General features: G+C 36.1%; 1 pseudogene; it reads left to right on the forward strand.

The window, feature by feature from the left end:
• Positions 1-18,783: 18,783 nt before the first annotated feature.
• On the forward strand, positions 18,784-19,160 carry LOC114114601 (ubiquitin-ribosomal protein eL40 fusion protein-like; annotated as a pseudogene).
• The last annotated feature ends 260 nt before the right edge of the window (positions 19,161-19,420 follow it).

Here is a 19,420-nt window from a genome sequence, read left to right on the forward strand (position 1 = left end):
GTCAATTTAAAATCAGATTAAGTAGATATATAGTGGCCACCTCATTAATTCCACATATGATTTGTCCTTGGCTTTACATAAATCAGAGTATTGGGACTAATTGAGATTTTATTTGTACCTAACTGCTTAATGATTATAGTATTTATAGGCTGTTTAAATTTGTTGATACCATTAATAATCAACACTAATTCTGAGCATTTATTTTAATTTTTCTATAAGAATGCAAATATATACACATGTATATACACATACAAAGTATATATACACATATATATGCAATATATATACACACACACACATCAAACCTTGAGCAATATTTAGAAATGTGAAAGGGATTCAAGATGACTGTGTAGAAATGCCAGTTACACTGTAAGATTTTAAAATGACTATGCTTTGCATGTTAAGGACCCTGGCAAAAAAGGTAGACTTTTCAAAGTAATTTTAACAGAGATGAAAATGGTAGGAAATAATCATTTGGAAATGCTAGAAACAAAAAATTACAACAATAGAAAAAAGAGTGATGTCACGGATAGTCTAAATGGAACTGAAATCCCAGAAGAGAGAAAAGGGCAAAATAAATAATTAAAGAAATACTATAAATAACTTTAAGAAAATTAATAACAAGAATCTCACAGACCCAAGAAACTCCAGTAACTCCAAAAACAACAAAACAAATAATCCCAGTATATCTAGGCATAACTTATATATACTGATCACTACCCAAGTGAAAGATAAAATTTTTAAGGCAGTCACAGAAACAAAATGTATTATATACAGGCAAATAAAGAGAAAGATTATAGTAGATTTTTTCACTTATGAATGATTATAGAAGGAATTTGTTGCCAGATTGGGACTGTAGAAAATATTGATACTACTGAAAATTCTTTTAGACATTTAGAAATTGGACAGAAATTGGACAAGAAACCTGGACCTGTAGAAAGAAACAAAGAGTGCTAGAAGTGAAATAAGTGGGGGTAACTACAAATGTCCTTTTTTCTTAATTTTCAATACATGTAAAAATAACTGACTTTGTAAAGTAAAATAATCATGCTTCAGTGTATATTTAAAGCACAAGTATCTGCTGATGGACATCTAGGTTGTTTCCATGTCCTGGCTATTGTAAACAGTGCTGCGATGAACATTGGGGTACATGTGTCTCTTTCAATTCTGGTTTCCTCGGTGTGTATGCCAAGCAGTGGGATTGCTGGGTCATATGGCAGTTCTATTTGCAATTTTTTAAGGAATCTCCACACTGTTTTCCATAGTGGTTGCACTAGTTTGCATTCCCACCAACAGTGTAGGAGGGTTCCCTTTCTCTACACCCTCTCCAGCATTTATTGCTTGCAGATTTTTGGATCACAGCCATTCTGACTGGTGTGAAGTGGTACCTCATTGTGGTTTTGATTTGCATTTCTCTGATAATGAGTGATGTTGAGCATCTTTTCATGTGTTTGTTAGCCATGCATATGCCTTCTTTGGAGAAATGTCTATTTAGTTATTTGGCCCATTTTTTGATTGGGTCGTTTATTTTTCTGGAATTGAGCTGCATAAATTGCTTGTATATTTTTGAGATTAGTTGTTTGTCAGTTGTTTCATTTGCTATTATTTTCTCCCATTCAGAAGGCTGTCTTTTCACCTTGCTTATGTTTTCCTTTGTTGTGTAGAAGCTTTTAATTTTAATTAGATCCCTGGAGTATTACTCAGCCATTAAAAAGAATACATTTGAATCAGTTCTGATGAGATGGATGAAACTGGAGCTGATTATACAAAGTGAAGTAAGCCAGAAAGAAAAACATAAATACAGTATACTAATACATATATATGGAATTTAAAAAGATGGCAATGATGACCCTGTATGCAAGACAGCAAAAAAGACACAGATGTGTATAGCGGACTTTTGGACTCAGAGGGAGAGGGAGAGGGTGGGATGATTTGGGAGAATGGCATTGAAACATGTATACTATCATGTAAGAATCGAATCACCAGTCTATGTCCGATGCAGGATACAGCATGCTTGGGGCTGGTGCACGGGGATGACCCAGAGGGGTGTTGTGGGGAGGGAGGTGGGAGGGAGGTTCATGTTTGGGATCGCATGTACACCTGTGGTGGATTCATGTCAATGTATGGCAAAACCAATACAGTATTATAAAGTAAAATAAACTAAAAATAAAAAGGTAAAAAAAGGTAAAAAGGAAAAAAAGCACAAGTATCGTTAACATGTGCAACAAGAATAGCATAAAAGTTGCAATGGAATAATTGAGAGTATATTGAAAATTGTTTAAACTATAATGAAGTAGTATTATGATATTATTTGAAGGTACACTTTGATTAATAAAGAAGTAAATACAAAGGAAACTCTGAAAAACTATAAAGAATTGTAAGTAAAAAGATTACAAGAGTTAAAGTGAAATGCTAACATTGTTTCATTGAAAAGATGGCAGATAGATTTCCCTTGCAGTTCAGACTCTGCATTTCCAGTTGTTTCATTTGCTATTATTTTCTCCCATTCTGAAGGTTGTCTTTTCACCTTGCTTATAGTTTCTTTTGTTGTGCAGAAACTTTTAAGTTTAATTAGGTCCCATTTGTTTATTTTTGCTTTTATTTCCAATATTCTGGGAGGTGGGTCATAGAGGATCCTGTTGTGATTTATGTCGGAGAGTGTTTTGCCTATGTTCTCTTCTAGGAGTTTTATAGTTTCTGGTCTTACGTTTAAATCTTTAATCCATTTTGAGTTTATTTTTGTGTGCGGTGTTAGAAAGTGATCTAGTTTCATTCTTTTACAAGTGGTTGACCAGTATTCCCAGCACCACTTGTTAAAGACATTAATCTCAAAAATATACAAGTAACTCCTACAACTCAATTCCAGAAAAATCAAAAAATGGGCCAAAGAACTAAACAGACATTTCTCCAAAGAAGACATACAGATGGCTAACAAATACATGAAAAGATGCTCAATATCACTCATTATCAGAGAAATGCAAATCAAAACCACAATGAGGTACCATTTCACATCAGTCAGAATGGCTGTGATCCAAATGTCTACAAGCAATAAATGCTGGAGAGGGTGTGGAGAAAATGGAACCCTCTTACACTGTTGGTGGGAATGCAAACTAGTACAGCCACTATGGAGAACAGTGTGGAGATTCCTTAAAAAACTGGAAATAGAACTGCCATACGACCCAGCAATCCCACTGCTGGGCATACACATCGAGGAAACCAGAATTGAAAGACACACGTGTACCCCAATGTTCATCGCAGCACTGTTTATAACAGTCAGGACATGGAAGCAACCTAGATGTCCATCAGCAGATGAATGGATAAGAAAGCTGTGGTACATATACACAATGGAGTATTACTCAGCCATTAAAAAGAATATATTTGAATCAGTTCTAGTGAGGTGGATGAAACTGGAGCCTATTATACAGAGTGAAGTAAGCCAGAAAGAAAAACACCAATACAGTATACTAATGCATATATATGGAATTTAGAAAGATGGTAACGATAACCCTGTATGTGAGACAGCAAAAGAGACACAGATGTATAGAACAGTCTTTTGGACTCTATGGGAGAGGGGGAGGGTGGGATGATTTGGGAGAATGGCATTGAAACATGTATAATATCATATAAGAAATGAATTGCCAGTCCAGGTTCGATGTAGGATACAGGATGCTTGGGGCTGGTGCACTGGGATGACAAGGGATGGTAGGGGGAGGGAGGAGAGATGGGGGATGGGAATGGGAAACATGTGTACACCTGTGGCAGATTCATGTTGATGTATGGCAAAACCAATACGATATTGTAAAGTAATTAGCCTCCAATTAAAATAAATAAATTTAAATTTAAAAAAAAACAACAACTTTGCATTTCCAATACAGGGTACAAGTGTTTGATCCCTGGTCAAGGAACTAACAACCTATATGTCACTTGACACAACTGAAAATTTAAAAAAAAAAAAAAAAAAAGGCAGAAAAAGAAGTGGAAAAAAATCCAATAATGACCTGATGGAACAAATAGAAAACAGCTACCAAGAAGGAAGATTTTAATTCAATGACATCTATAATTATAACAAATGGGATAGACTTAAAAAGAACTGTTAAGATATAAAAATCAGAAAACAATCATGAGAGGAAAAAGGTAAAACTAACCACATTTGTCAAGTTGGACAAACACATATACACACACATATACATCCCATAACATACATCTCAAACATAAAGACATTAAAGGAATGGAAAATTATATATTAAACTAACAGTAATCAAGAGAAAGTGTTTCCCTGAGGGCTCAGTGGTAAAAAAAAATCTGCCTGCTAAGCAGATGTGGGTTCAATCCCTGAGTGAGGAAGATCCCCTGGAGAAAGAAATAGCAACTTATTCCAGTATTCTTTGCCTGGGAAATCTCATGGACAGAGGAGCCTGGTAGGCTGTAGTCCATTGGATCACAAAGAATTGGGCACGACTTAGCAACTAAACAACAATCAACAGAAAGTGGGAACAGTTAGATTAATATCTGATTAAATATTAAATTTCAGCACAGAAATATTCCCCAGAATAAAGAAGACTAGATAAGGATAGAGTTAATAGTAGATAAGAAAAGTAAATAATGATAAAGATATCTATTAGCCCCAAATCCATAACACACCTAAATGTGTATAACATCAGAACATTAGAAAGACCTGATAGAAGACCTGAAAATTACTATCAGCCATCTTGATTTAATTAACATCTATAGAACCCAACAGGAATACAGTATCTATTACTTCAAGTGCACATGGGCCCTTCACTAAGATAGACCATATTTTGCTCCGTGTAACAAATCATACATAAAAAAAAAAAAAAATCAATGTAAGTTCTAGGGATACTACTGGATTTCAATGCAAAATTACAAAAAGAGTTTAGCTAAAAATTACCTGCAATATTTGGAAACACTAAATAGAACATTTCTAAATTATGAGTGAATCAAAAATGAAAATTGTAAAATAATTTAAAAAGAATTATAAATATACATTAAAGTGTTAGGAAGGAAGCTAAAAACACTGTTTAAAGCAATGTTTCTATCATTAAATAATATGAGAATAAAGATCTAAATAAAAAATCTACCACTTAAGGTTTTTTTTTAAAGGAAAATAAATCTAAAGGAAATACAAAGGAGTTCAGTTCAGTTCAGCCACTCAGTTGTGCCTGACTCTGCAACCCCGTGGACTTCAGCACTCCAGGCTTCCCAGTCCATCACCAACACACGGAGCTTACTCAAACTTGTGTCCATTGAGTCAGCGATGCCATCCAACCATCTCATCCTCGGTTGTTCCCTTCTCCTCCCGCCTTCAACCTTTCCCAGCATCAGGGTCTTTTCCAATGAGTCAGTTCTTTTCATTAGGTGGCCATAGTATTGGAGTTTCAACCTTAGCATCAGCCCTTCCAAAGAATATTCAGGACTGATTTCCTTTAGGATGGACTGGTTGGATCTCCTTGCAGTCCAAGGGACTCTCAAGAGTCTTCTCCAATACCACAGTTTAAAAGCATCAGTTCTTTGGTGCTCAGCTTTCTTTATAATCCAACTCTCACATCCATACATGACTACTGGAAAAGCCATAGATTTAACTAGACGGACCTTTGTTGACAAAGTAATGTCTATGCTTTTTAATATGCTGTGTGCTAAGTCGCTAAGTTGCTTCTGTCATGTCTGACTCTGTGTGACCCCATAGACGGCAGCCCACCAGGCTCCCCCATCCCTGGGATTCTCTAGGCAAGAATACTGGAGTAGGTTGCCATTTCCTTCTCCAAATATGCTGTCTAGGTTGGTTATAGCTTTTCTTCCAAAGAAAAAGTAGCATTTAGTTTCATGACTGCAGTCAACTGTTGCAGTGATTTTGGAGCCCCCCAAAATAAAGTCTCTCGCTGTTTCCATTGTTTCCCCATCTATTTGCCATGAGGTGACAGGACCGAATGCCATGATCTTAGTTTTCTGAATGTTGAGTTTTAAGCCAACATTTTCACTCTCCTCTTTCACTTTCATCAAGAGGTTCTTTAGTTCTTCTTCACTTTCTGCCACAAAAGTGGTATCATCTGCATATCTGAAGTTATTGATATTTCTCCCATTCATCCAGCCCAATATTTCTCATGATGTACTCTGCACATAAGCTAACTAAGCAGGGTGACAATATACAGCCTTGACATACTCCTTTCCCAGTTTGGAACTAGTCTGTTTTTCCATGTCCAGTTCTAACTGTTGCTTCCTGACCTGCATACAGATTTCTCAGGAGGCAGGTCAGGTGATCTGGTATTCCCATCTCTTGAAGAAGGTTCCACAGCTTTTTGTGATCCACACAGTCAAATTCTTTGGCATGGTCAATAAAGCAGATGTTTTTCTGGAATTCTCTTGCCCTTCGATGATTCAATGGATGGTGGCAATTTGACCTCTGGTTCCTCTGCCTTTTCTAAATCCAACTTGAACATCTGGAATTTCTGGAATGTTCACATATTGCTGAAGCCTGGCTTGGAGAATTTTAAGCATTACTTTGCTAGCATGTGAGATGAGTGCAATTGTGCAGTAGTTTGAGCATTCTTTGGCATTGCTTTTCTTTAGGATTGGAATGAAAACTTACCTTTTCGAGTCCTGTGGCCATGCTGAGTTTTCCAAATTTGCTGCCCTACTGTGTGTAGCACTTTCACAGCATCATCTTTTAGGATTTGAAATAGCTCAACTGAAATTCCATCACCTCCACTAGCTTTGTTCATAGTGAAGCTTCCTAAGGCCACTTGACTTTACATTCTAGGATGTCTGGCTCCAGGTGAGTGATCATACCATAGTGGTTATCTGGCTTGTGAAAATCGTTCTTGGATACTTCTTCTGTGTATTCTTGCCACCTATTCTTATTATCTTCAGCTTCTATTAGGTCCATACAATTTCTGTCCTTTACTGAGCCCATCTTTGCATGAAATGTTCCCTTGGTAGCTCCAATTTTCCTGAAGAGACCTCTAGTCTTTCCCTTTCTATTGTTTTCCTCTATTTCTTCCCATTGATAACTTAGGAAGGAAGGCTTTCTTATCTCTCCTTGCTACTCTTTGGAACTGTGCATTCAAATGGGTATATCTTTCCCTTTCTCCTTTGCCTTTAGTTTTTCTTATTTTCTCAGCTATTTGTAAGACCTCCTCAAACAACCATTTTGCCTTTTGCATTTCTTTTTCTAAGGGATGGTCTTGATCACTGGCTCCTGTACAATGTCATGAACCTCCATCCATAGTTCTTCAGGCACTCCATCAGATCTAATTCCTTGAATTTGTTTGTCATTTCCACTGTATAATCATAGGGGATTTGATTTAGGTCATACCTGAATGGTCTAGTGTTTTTCATCACTTTCTTCAATTTAAATCTGAATTTGACAATAAGGAGTTCATGATCTGAGCCACAGACAACTCCTGGCCTTATTTTTGCTGACTGAATAGAGCTTCTCCATCTTTGGCTGCAAAGCATATAGTCAGTCTGATTTCGGTATTGACCATCTGGTGATGCTGTGTGTAGAGTCTTCTCTTGTGTTGTTGGAAGAGCGTGTTTGCTATGACCAGTGCGTTCTCTTGGCAAAACTCTGTTAGCCTTTGCCCTGCTTCATTTTGTACTCCAAGGCCAAATTTGCCTGTTACTCCAGGTATCTCTTGACTTGCTACTTTTACACCCCAGTCCCCTACAATGAAAAGGACATCTTTTTCTGGGTGTTAGTTCTAGAACTAGTACTGTTTTTATCCCCTTAAATATTGGGCAGCAATTCTGTGGTCTCGAGTTTTCTTTGTGGGAAAGGTTTTAACTACAGTTTCAGTTTCTTTAGAAGATACAGGGCAGATTAGCTTCTTCATTTCTATTTAGTTATCTATGGAAGTTTTATCAAGTGATTTGGTAAATTTATCTATTTATTGTCATGGGCTTGTACCATACCCCTATCGTTAGTTTGTGTTGATGTTCTCTCTTTCCTGATATTTGTAATTTGTGCCAAAGAATGTTCAAACTACCACACAACTGCACTCATTTCACACGCTAGCAAAGTAACGCTCAGAATTCTCTAAGCCAGGCTTCAATAGTACGTGAACTGTGAATTCCAGATGTTCAAGCTGGATTTAGAAAAGGCAGAGGAACTAGAGATCAAATGGCCAACATCCACTGGATCATAGATAAAGCAAGAGAATTCCAGAAAATCATCTACCTCTGCTTCATTGAGTACACCAAAGCCTTTGACTGTATGCATCACAAGAAACTGTGGAACATTCTTAAAGAGATGGGAATACCAGACCACCTCTCCTGCCTCCTAAAAAATCTGTATGCAGATCAGGAAGCAGCAGTTAGAACTGGACAAGGAACAATAGACTGGCTCCAATCGGAAAAGGAGTATTTCAAGGCTGTATATTGTGACCTTGCTTATTTAACTTCTATGCAGAGTACATCATGCGAAATGTTGGGCTGGACTGAAGCACAAGCTGGAATCAAGATTTCTGGGAGAAATATCAATAACCTCAGGTATGCAGATGACACCACCCTTATGGCAGAAAGCAAAGAACTAAAGAGCCTCTTGATAAAAGTGAAAGGAAGAGTGAAAAAGCTGGCTTAAAACTCAACATTCAGGAAACTAAGATCATAGCATCTGGTCCCATCACTTCATGACAAATAGATGGGGAAACAATGGAAACAGTGAGAGACTTTATTTTCTTGGGCTCTGAAATCACTGTTGCTGATGACTGCAGCCATGAAATTAAAATATGCTTGTTCCTATAAGAAAAGCTATGACTATGATAGACAGCATATTAAAAAACAGAGACATTCCTTTGTCAACACAGGTCCATCTACTCCAAGCTATGGTTTTTCCAGTAGTCACATATGGATGTGAGTTGGACTATAAAGAGAGCTGATCACTGAAGAATTGATGCTTTTGAACTGCGGTGTTAGAAAAGACTCTTGAGAATCCCTTGGACTGCAAGGAGATCCAACCAGTCCATCGTAAAGGAAATCAGTCCTGAATGTTTTTTGGAAGGACTGATGCTGAAGCTGAACCTCCAATACTTTGGCCACCTAATGAAAAGAACTGACACTTTGGAAAACACTCTGATGCTGGGAAAGACTGAAGGCAGGAGGAGAAGGGGACAGCAGAGGATGAAATTGTTGGATGGCATCATTGGCTTGATAGACATGAGTTTGAGCAAGCTCTAAGAGTTGGTGATGGACAGGGAAGCCTGGAGTTCTACAGTCCATGGGGTTGCCAAGAGTAGGAAACGACTGAGCAACTGAAATGAACTGAACTGAATAATTCTCCACAAACTCTTCAGAATACAAAAGAGAACACTCCTAATTTCACCGTATGTAGCTGCATTATCTGGATAACAAACGACGTTGATGCATGCTCAGTTGTGTCCAACTCTTTGAGACACCAAGGACTGTAGCCTACATGCTCTTCTGCCCATGGTATTTTCTAAGTGAGCAAACTGGAGTGGGTTGCCATTCTCTCCTTCAGGGGATCTTCCCAGCCCAGGGATCAAACCTCTTGTGTCTCCTGCACTGGCAGGCAGATTCTTTACCACTAACACCACCTGGGAAGCCCCCAAAGTAGACAAAAACCTGACAGAAAAATAATTCTACAGACTAAAATTCTTCAATAATATGTTAGCTAATTGAATGCAGCATTAAATAAAGAATATATCATGACTGAGTGGATCTTTCCAGTGTTAAGTCTTTGCCTCTACTTCTTCTACCTGTTAACACTGAAATATCTCCCTCTGTTACCATTGAAACCCTTATAAAGGTTTGCCTGTAACCAACTGGTAATTGAAAAAAATCCGAGGGTTGGTTTAGAAATGGTTCAGTCTAGCACAAGTCAAAAACTGCCTGCTGCCCTGCTAAAGACTTATTGAAAGAGGGCTATAATAGTGAATGATGATAGAAAAGTACCCAGGCTAACAAGCTTTGGGAAGTACTCTTGCATGTATATTTCTAGGGAAGGAATACTGGCCTGAAGTAAGGATAAATCGATTATCATGGCTAGCTGATCAAGGCCCTGGAAAGTGAAATTAATTAGAGACCAAGAGGTACATTAAAAAAATGTATAAATGGACTCACGTGAGTGTACTGAGTGTGAAACTTTTTCTCATGTTATTGCACATGAGAGACTGTAGGGGAGACACAAGAATCCAGGTCGGACAAGATGACTTGAGGAATAAATGTCAAAGAAATTCTGACTTCAGACTAGACTACAAATCTACAGTCATCAAAATAGTATGATACTGGCAGAAGAACAAAAATATAGATCAATGGAACAGGACAGAAAACCCAGAAACAAATCCATGCATCTATGGTCAATTAATCTACGACAAATGAGACAAAAGCATACACTGGAGAAAAGGCAGACTCATCAATAAACAGTCCTGGGAAAACTGGGCAGCTAAATGTTCACAAGTGGAATTAGAACATTCTTTAACACTATATTCAAAAATAAATTCAAAGTGAATTAAAGACCTGTATGTAATATTGGAAACTATAAAACTTTTACAGGGAAACCAAGGCAGAACTATCTGTGACATAAATTACAGCAGTGGTTGCAGAGAGTCGGACAAGACTGAACAATTGGACTGATCTTTTTCGGGCCATCTACAATAGTAGTGAAAATAAAAACAAAAGGAAATGAATGGAATATAGTTAAACAAATGGGACCATAAACAAAAATGAAAAGATAACTCACAGAATGCAAGAAAAGATTTACCAACGATGTGAACAATGTGAGCAACAAGGGATTAATCTCCAAAATATACAAACAGCTCACGCGGCTTAATATCAATAAAACAACCCAATCAGAAACTGGCCAGATGTTCAAACAGAAATTTCTCCAAGGAAGACATGCAGATGGCCAAGAGGCACATGAAAAGATGCACAACATTCCTAATTACCAGAGAAATGCAAAACAAAACGACAGTGAGGTATCACTTCACACCAGTCAGAGTGGCCAGCCTCAAAAAGTCTATAAAACAACATATGCTGGAGAGGTGTGGAGAAAAGGGAACTCTCCCACACTCTTTGTAAGAATGTAAATTGGTACAGCCACTATGGAGAACACTATAGAGTTCCTTAAAAAACTAAAAACAGAGTTTTGATCCAGCAATACCATGCTTGGGCATTTATCTAGAGAAAAACCTGGTTTCAAAAGATATATGCACTCCAATGTTCATTGCAGCTCCATTTACAATAGTCAAGACAGGGAAGTAACTTAAATGTCTATCAACAGAGAAACAGATAAAGAAGACGTGGAGCATTACGCAATGAAATATTATTACTCGGCCATTGAAAAAGGGAAATAATGCCATTTGCAGCAATATGGATGGACCTAAAAATTATCATACTAGGTGAAGTAATTCGGACAAATATCACTTCTTTATTTTTGTTCATTCTCTTGGTTATTTTCCAGCATTATTTTCCATTTTATTCTTTGGTTTACCTCTATTTTAGTCTTATCTTCCAATATGCCTTTTCTTTCTCTTTAATTTCTTAAAGAAATTTCCTAAATTTGATCAAATTTTTAAATTTATTTTTATTTTTAAAAATCTACATCTATGATTAGTATTTGAGCTTCTTAAAGTATTTCCATATTCCCACATGCTTTGAGGCATTTAATTCATTCTATTGTATGTTATAGTTTTTTTTTGGGGGGGGGTGTTATTTAGTAGGGGTGATTTAGTTGCTAATATGTTTTAAATTTCAGTGTTTGTTTTTTCTTATAATAGTTTATATAACTAAACATCGCTCCTGTACCTTCATTTGAAATTATGACTATATACATTCTACTTCAGTTGCTATTTACCATCACTACCTCAAAAAATTAAACGTTAATGAGATTTGTTGCTAATTTATATTATTGCTCACTTTTATAAATCGTACTCTCTTTATTGCTGTTATTCAGTTTCTAAGTTGTGTCTGACTTTTTTGCAACCCCATGGATTCCTGCCAGGCTCCCCTGTCCACAGGATTTCCCAGGCAAGAATAGTGGAGTGAGTTGCCATTTTCTTCTCCAGGGGAACTTCCTGACCCAGGGATCCAACACATGTTCCCTGCACTGAAGTTGGTTTCTTTACCACTGAGCCACCAAGGAAGCCCTTTCTCTTGATTACTATTGGTTTAATATACAATTTTCTATTATTTTAATGTTTATAGAATGCTCTATCCTAACAATTACTTCTTGCTCCAGCAAATATTATTACTGAATGTTAATCAACATGTTCCTGTACAACTTTATATGTAATTGATATATCCATTGTGCTTTGAAACTATGTTATAAATAATGCCCATGAATTTTTAAAACAGAATTTTACTTCTTTAGAGAAAAAAATTATACATAATACTTTGGTTTTAAAAACACCAATAAATTAAAAGTTTTTCTAATTTGGCTAAGAAAAATAAGCTTTAGTTTCATTCTAGATTTAATATTGCCTAAAAATAATTGATGTGAAATACATAAATTCTCAAAAGATTGGAAGTATTCCAAAAAGAGAAAAAATTCTAGTAGTGCTTTAATTAAATATAACTATCATCTGCTCTTTTTCACAAATTTCTGGGAAGCATTTAGCATAAAAACATGCTGAAAGTTCAGTTTCCATTTTTATTTTTTAAGCTCTCTCTATATTCTTACATATTATGTATGAAAGAAGCATATTTTTAGCAGCTAGCTTACCTTTAAAGACCTGAGCCAAGTTTTTACACTTGAAATTCATCCTTAAGTCAGGTAAATATGTTTTCTTTGAGTTTTATCATGAAAACAGTATATCTTTGCTGCCAGAAAGCAATAAATATCTATAGCTATCTATAATCTGACTACTCAGATAAGGTTCTATATATTTCCTTGAATCTCTCAATTTAACACTAAGTGAAAGTAAAAAAAAGTTTATATCTTAATTTTTTAAATTTATTTTAGCCTTTCTCAAACAGATGCTGAAGTAAATAAACTCATTAGTCTTTTTTTTTCCTCAACTTATCAGCTATGGAATTTTAAGATACCTATGTACAATACTTTTTACAAGCAAGAAAGAGAATTTTGTTATTCAGTGACATTCTTCAAATCTCAATTAATATCTGTTCTTTACTAAACAAGGAAGGGGAGACCTGCAACCAGTGGGTGAATGGCCAAACCTTATGTAACAACTGCCTGTGAATTAAAATTCATTTTACAGAAAACTATTTTCAATGAGTTTATAATGAGTCCCATTTTATGTCTGATGTCCAGGACTTTTACTTTGAAGCAACCTGTTGGGTTTCTTGACAGATTTCTATATCTTGTAAGATATAAAGATTATATGTTGTTAGTTAAGGGAAAAGGCTGTTAAAAAATAAAACAGTATTTCTACAGTGAATTTGAAGAATATTAAATGACTTTGCTGTTATAAAGTTTATTTTACCTATATATAAGGCACTTTGTCTCATTTGACATAATTAAATTTAAGGACATTACAGCCTCAATATTGCAAACTTCAATGAAAACTAACCAAAATGACATTCTAAATTAGATTTGTTAATTAAATGTTTGTCAATATTTGTTGTATTTGTAATCTTTTCTATTTAAAATGAGTTTAATATTTCATGTCAAGTACTTTCTTTTTCCTGCAATAATTTACATTTCTACATGTTTCATATATACAAATTTTCATTTATATATTTCTCTATGTTCTGTGTGTGTTCTAAGTCACTTCAGTCCCAACCCAGGGATCAACCCTCATCTCTTATGTCTCCTGCATTGACAAACAGGTTCTTTACCACTAGCATCACCTGGGAAGCCAATTTCTCTATGCGTGTTTACGTTTAAAGAATCTCAAAAAACAGAGGTGGCTATTGCCTCGTGTCATATTTCTGTTAGGAATGGACACTATGGAGCAAAGTGTAACACGTATCTGAAATCTTAATTAATTTTTATTGGTTCCATAAACAATGAAGCATTTCTCGTGTAGTATTTTCAGAGAAAATATTTAAAACAGAAACGTCCTATGATTATATAGCCTTTAAGACAGTTAACTTTGCTTCATACATTTTTCTTATCTCTCTCTACTTTTACAATTCCAGTATAAGTCTTTTTATTACCTTATATCAGTAAATTTTCAATAAAAAATTAAAATGTTCATTATTTCCTTTTTTTCTTATCCTTATGAAAGGGTGTAGAAATTTCATCTGTGAATTCATGATTAAAGGCCTGCCTTCAAAGGACTCAGCTGCCCAAATTCACAGTGGGTGCTATGAAAATAAGTGGGACTAAAATTTAATTTAAAGGGTTCTTGGATGTTAGTGGCATGATTTATCTGCCTGAAGCATATTCAAATCCTCACTGGAGGAAGATAAATCAAACTAGACCATAAAATATTACAATTGACAAAAAATCAAATGATTGAGAGCACAACTGAATAGAGCAAAATCAAAGAAAAATATGTTAGCAAGAATGAAGCCCAGTAGAAATAAAAAGGAGAATTAGATCGATACAGCTCTCACATACTGGAGTCTTTCAAGGCAGAATAAAAATAAGCACATAGATAAAACATAAAAAAGAAAACATTAGTAAGCAGCAATACTAAAAAGATGACCACATATTTGAAAGAAAGCCAAATATATTAAGAAGGTGAATTATTAAAGTTAAATCTCCATACTCAGTAGATTGGACATATAAATCTGGAATTGACAGAGTGCTTTAATACTTTTATAATTCCATAATTTTATACAAGTCACTTCCTGACTTAAGCCCAGAAATATCTCCACAAATATAAATACTTTGAATAATATTTTTCTCTATTGTAGCTATTATTTTACTATTTCAGAGTAATCATTTATTTTTAAAATATATTGTTTATAAAGTAATTACTATACTTGTCCATTGTTTGCAGCTGTATGACAAGTATACCTTGACAATCCTTTGCCAGGAATGAGGGGGCAGGAAAAATAAGCTAGGGAAAATATATACTGCAAAATGCTAAATTCATCAATGAACTAAGATATAATAAAGATTTTTAAGGAAAATTTTAAGAAAAACTGTGAAAAATAGATTATTACTTCAACTGTTTTTCAACTTGATGGCAATTGCAGTACCAAGTAAATGCAGTGTTAACTACCACGCACTGGTGGAGCATGGATACTAAATAGACAAAGCTCAGATTTAGTAGAAAGTGGGTAATAACATTGGAGACATTCAAGATAAATATGGATGCCTTGTTGTTGAAGAAATATTCTCCCATAAAACAAGTCAACTGTAACGTTTTAAAAACTGGCTAAAATATTTAAGCAATAGATAGTTCATTAGTTGAAATATTTTCATTACATACCTTTCAAGACAGCAAAGACTTGAATAGAAGGGAATTACAGAGAGGTGATCCCAAAATCTAGCAGAGCTTCTTCCCGTGAGGTACTTGCCAGTTTTAAAAAGGTTGATGGTGGATTGAGAATAGAAATCTCATGAAGAAATATATAACAAATTCTGAAATTCAGTTACCCAAGGAAGATAATCCCTGGAAAAATCCCTCAGTTGGAATATCTGACAGTTCTCACCATAAGAGTAGGGATAGACCAAAAATAGATGAAGATTTAAGCTGACCTTCAAACCATTTCAACCCTTGGTTTCACTTAGAGGGAAAGGTATATGCCTATATCAACTGCTACCCAAAATTAAGAGTGAATTCTCTATGAATTTTTTAAAGTTTTTTTTTCCTATCTTAAATGAGGAATAACAAAGAAACAGACTAACAAGAGAAAAAACATATTAGAATTATCAAATAAGGACTTTAAAATAACTAGGATTAGTATTCATGAAATAAACTACTTGGTAAGAATATTAGGTAATTATAAAGGTTAAAAAAATCTGCCTGAAATGCAGGAGACACAGGAGACATGGGTTTCACCCCGGATCAGGACGATTCCCCTGGAAGAGGAAATGGCAACCCACTGTAGCATTTTTGCCTGAAAAATCCCATGGAAAAAGAACCTGATGGGCTACAGTCCATGGGGTCAAAAAGAGTCAGACGCAACTGAGCAACTAAGCACACAAAAAAATAGTAAAGAAAAGAAAAGAAAAGTAATAACTTTATGATTTTCCTATAACTAAAAGGTAATATTCAGTAGATAAGGTTAGTAGCTGATTGGGCATGATTAAAAAATTAATAAATCGGAAAATCAGTCCTATGTTAATGAGTTTGGTCTGCTATAACAAAAATATCATTTACTGGGTGACTTAAATTCAGCATTCTGGCCTGGAGAATTCCATGGACTATGAGGTCGCAAAGAGTAGAACATGACTAAGTGACTTTCACTTCACTTAAACGACAAACCTTATTTCTCACAGTTCTGAGACTAAGAATTCCAAGACCAGGGTAGAGGCAGATTCAGTTCCTTGTGGGAACCCTCCTCCTGGTTTGCAAATGACTACCCTCCTGCTATATCCTCAAGTGACAGAAAGAGATCATCCCATTCATGAGGGCTCCACCCTCATGACCTAATTATGTACCAATGGCTCCACCTTTAAATATCATCATAGTGGAGAGTGGGATTTCAATATGCAAACTTGAGGGAACACAAATATTGAGTTCATAGCAAGACTTAAGAAAATATCCACATTGAAACAGAAAGAGAGAGAAAAAAAAGATAAAAGTTAAAAATATACTGGAGTGATAAATGGTACCATATGTGTAAGAAAAGATCTTTAAGAAAGAGAGAATCATCAAAATAAATATCTGAAGAGAATGGGCTAGACATTCCGAAATTAAAGACATCAAGCTAAATATATAAAAATTACTGAGAAGGCCAAACAGGATATATATAATAATACCATACTTGATACATCATAATAAATCTGCTTAAGACTTTAGACAAGAAGAAAATACAGGAAACAACAAGGAAAACAAAATACAAATATAATTGAACAATAAGACGGTTAGGGTTGCTGACCCATTGCACAATCGAAAGTCCACACAGAGTTTACAGCTGGCCCACCTATTAACATTTTTGCATTCTCAAATTCAGCCAACTGTGAATCACGTAGAACTTTAGTATGTATTTGTTGAACAAAATTCATGTCTAAGTGGGCCCATACAGTTCAAACCCAGTTCAAGTGTCAACCATAAAATTTAACTCCCTCAAAGGAACAACGGTAAGACTAATACTTGTCTTCTCAAAAGAAACAGTGGATAAGACAAGAAACAATTACTTGAAACGAAATAGCATATTTAAAATATATTGTTGCAAATAGATCACTCACTCTATGTGGTATAAAAACATTTTTAGAAAAGGACCAAATTAGACAGTCATTAGAAAAGGGAGAGGAACAAGAGATCAAATTGCCAACACCTGCTGGATCATGGAAAAAGCAAAAGAGTTCCAGAAAAATATCTATTTCTGCTTTATTTTTTCTATTTCTATGCCAAAGCCTTTGACTGTGTGGATCACAATAAACTGTGGATAATTCTGAAAGAGATGGGAATACCAGACCACCTGACCTGCCTCTTGAGAAATCTGTATGCAGGTCAGGAAGCAACAGTTAGAAGTGGACATGGAACAACAGACTGGTTCCAAATAGGAAAAGGAGTACGTCAAGGCTGTGTATTGTCACCCTGCTTGTTTAAATTATATGCAGAGTACATCATGAGAAAGGCTGGACTGGAAGAAGCACAAGCTGGAATCAAGATTGCTGGGAGAAATATCAATAACCTCAGATATGCAGATGACACCAGCCTTATGGCAGAAAGTGAAGAGGAACTAAAAAGCCCCTTGATGAAAGTGAAAGAGGAGAGTGAAAAAGTTGGCTTAAAACTCAACATTCAGAAAATGAAGATCATGGCATCCGGTCCCATCACTTCATCGGAAATAGATGGGGAAACAGTGGAAACAGTGTCAGACTTTTATTTTTGGGGCTCCAAAATCACTGCAGATGGTGACTGCGGCCATGAAATTAAAAGACGCTTACTCCTTGGAAGAAAAGTTATGACCAAACTAGATAGTATATTGAAAAGCAGAGACATTACTTTGCCGACTAAGGTCGTCTAGTCAAGGCTGTTATTTTTCCCGTGGTCATGTATGGATGTGAGAGTTGGATTGTGAAGAAGGCTGAGCACCAAAGAATTGATGCTTTTGAACTGTGGTGTTGGAGAAGACTCTTGAGAGTCTCTTGGACTGCAAGGAGATCCAACTAGTCCATTGTGAAGGAGATCAACCCTGGGATTTCTTTGGAAGGAATGATGCTAAAGCTGAAACTCCAGTCCTTTAGCCATCTCATGCGAAGAGTTGACTCATTGGAAAAGACCCTGATGCTGGGAGGGATTGGGGGCAGGAGAAGAAGGGGATGACAGAGGATGAGATGGCTGAATGGCATCACTGACTCGATGGACATGAGTCTGAGTGAACTCTGGGAGTTGGTGATGGACAGAGAGACCTGGCATGCTGCAAAGAGGGGTCACAAAGAGTTGGACATGACTGAGCAACTGAACTGAAATGAACTGAACAGCCTATGGAACATATTTGAAAGTATACAAGAAAAACATAATTCTTGATTTATTTCCTTAGTAGCTTTATGTTGATCTTGGAACTTTGCAATCATGTTACATGAAGAAAGCCTGTGTTTCAGGCTTACTGCACTTAGGGAGTATGACACAGTTACCCAATAGACAATGAAAACTATCCATTTCTATCATTATTCTAGAGACAAGTAGGTACTCCTGAAAATAACACTATTGTTTATAATTTGTTGGATGTATATTGCTCCTCCCTTTCTCTTCAACAAGCAGCCAAACAGCAGATGCAGAGATGCAGATCTCTGTGCAGATCCTGACAGGACCATCATCATCGAGGTCAAGTCCAGTGACATCACTGACAATGTCAAAGCTAAAATCCAAGACGAGGGCAACCTGCCTGATTAGCAGCATCCGATTTCTGCAGGCAAACAGCTGGAGGATGACAGCACTCTGTCAGATCACAATATCCAGAAAGAGCCTACCTGGCAGTTGGTGCTTTGTGTGCAAGGCAGCATCATTGAGCCTTCCCTTTGCCAATTTACTCAGAAATACAGCTGCAACAAGATGATCTGCTGCAAGTATTATGCCTGTCTACACCCCCACGCTGTCCACTGCCACAAGAAGTGTGGCCACACCAACAACCTGCACTTCAAGAAGAAGATCAAATAAGGCCCCTCCACCAGCTTCTCCTTTGCCTGCAAAATGGCCTCCTGCCCAAGCCCCATGGCCCTGAGACTTCAATAAATTTTCTCTTTTGCTGATTGGGGAGAAAAGTAAACACACTCCATATATGTAGGATCCCAGTTTACTAAATAGGATATGGTATTATTTTTTAAAAAAACAGTCTGAGAATTATTGCCTGGTGGTGATGCTAAATGTCTTAATAACAGCTGAAATTCAACAGTATGTAAAATGATGTTATTTATAAG

This window comes from Ovis aries, chromosome 4, assembly GCF_016772045.2.
Source record: "Ovis aries strain OAR_USU_Benz2616 breed Rambouillet chromosome 4, ARS-UI_Ramb_v3.0, whole genome shotgun sequence".
NCBI classification, from domain to species: domain Eukaryota; kingdom Metazoa; phylum Chordata; class Mammalia; order Artiodactyla; family Bovidae; genus Ovis; species Ovis aries.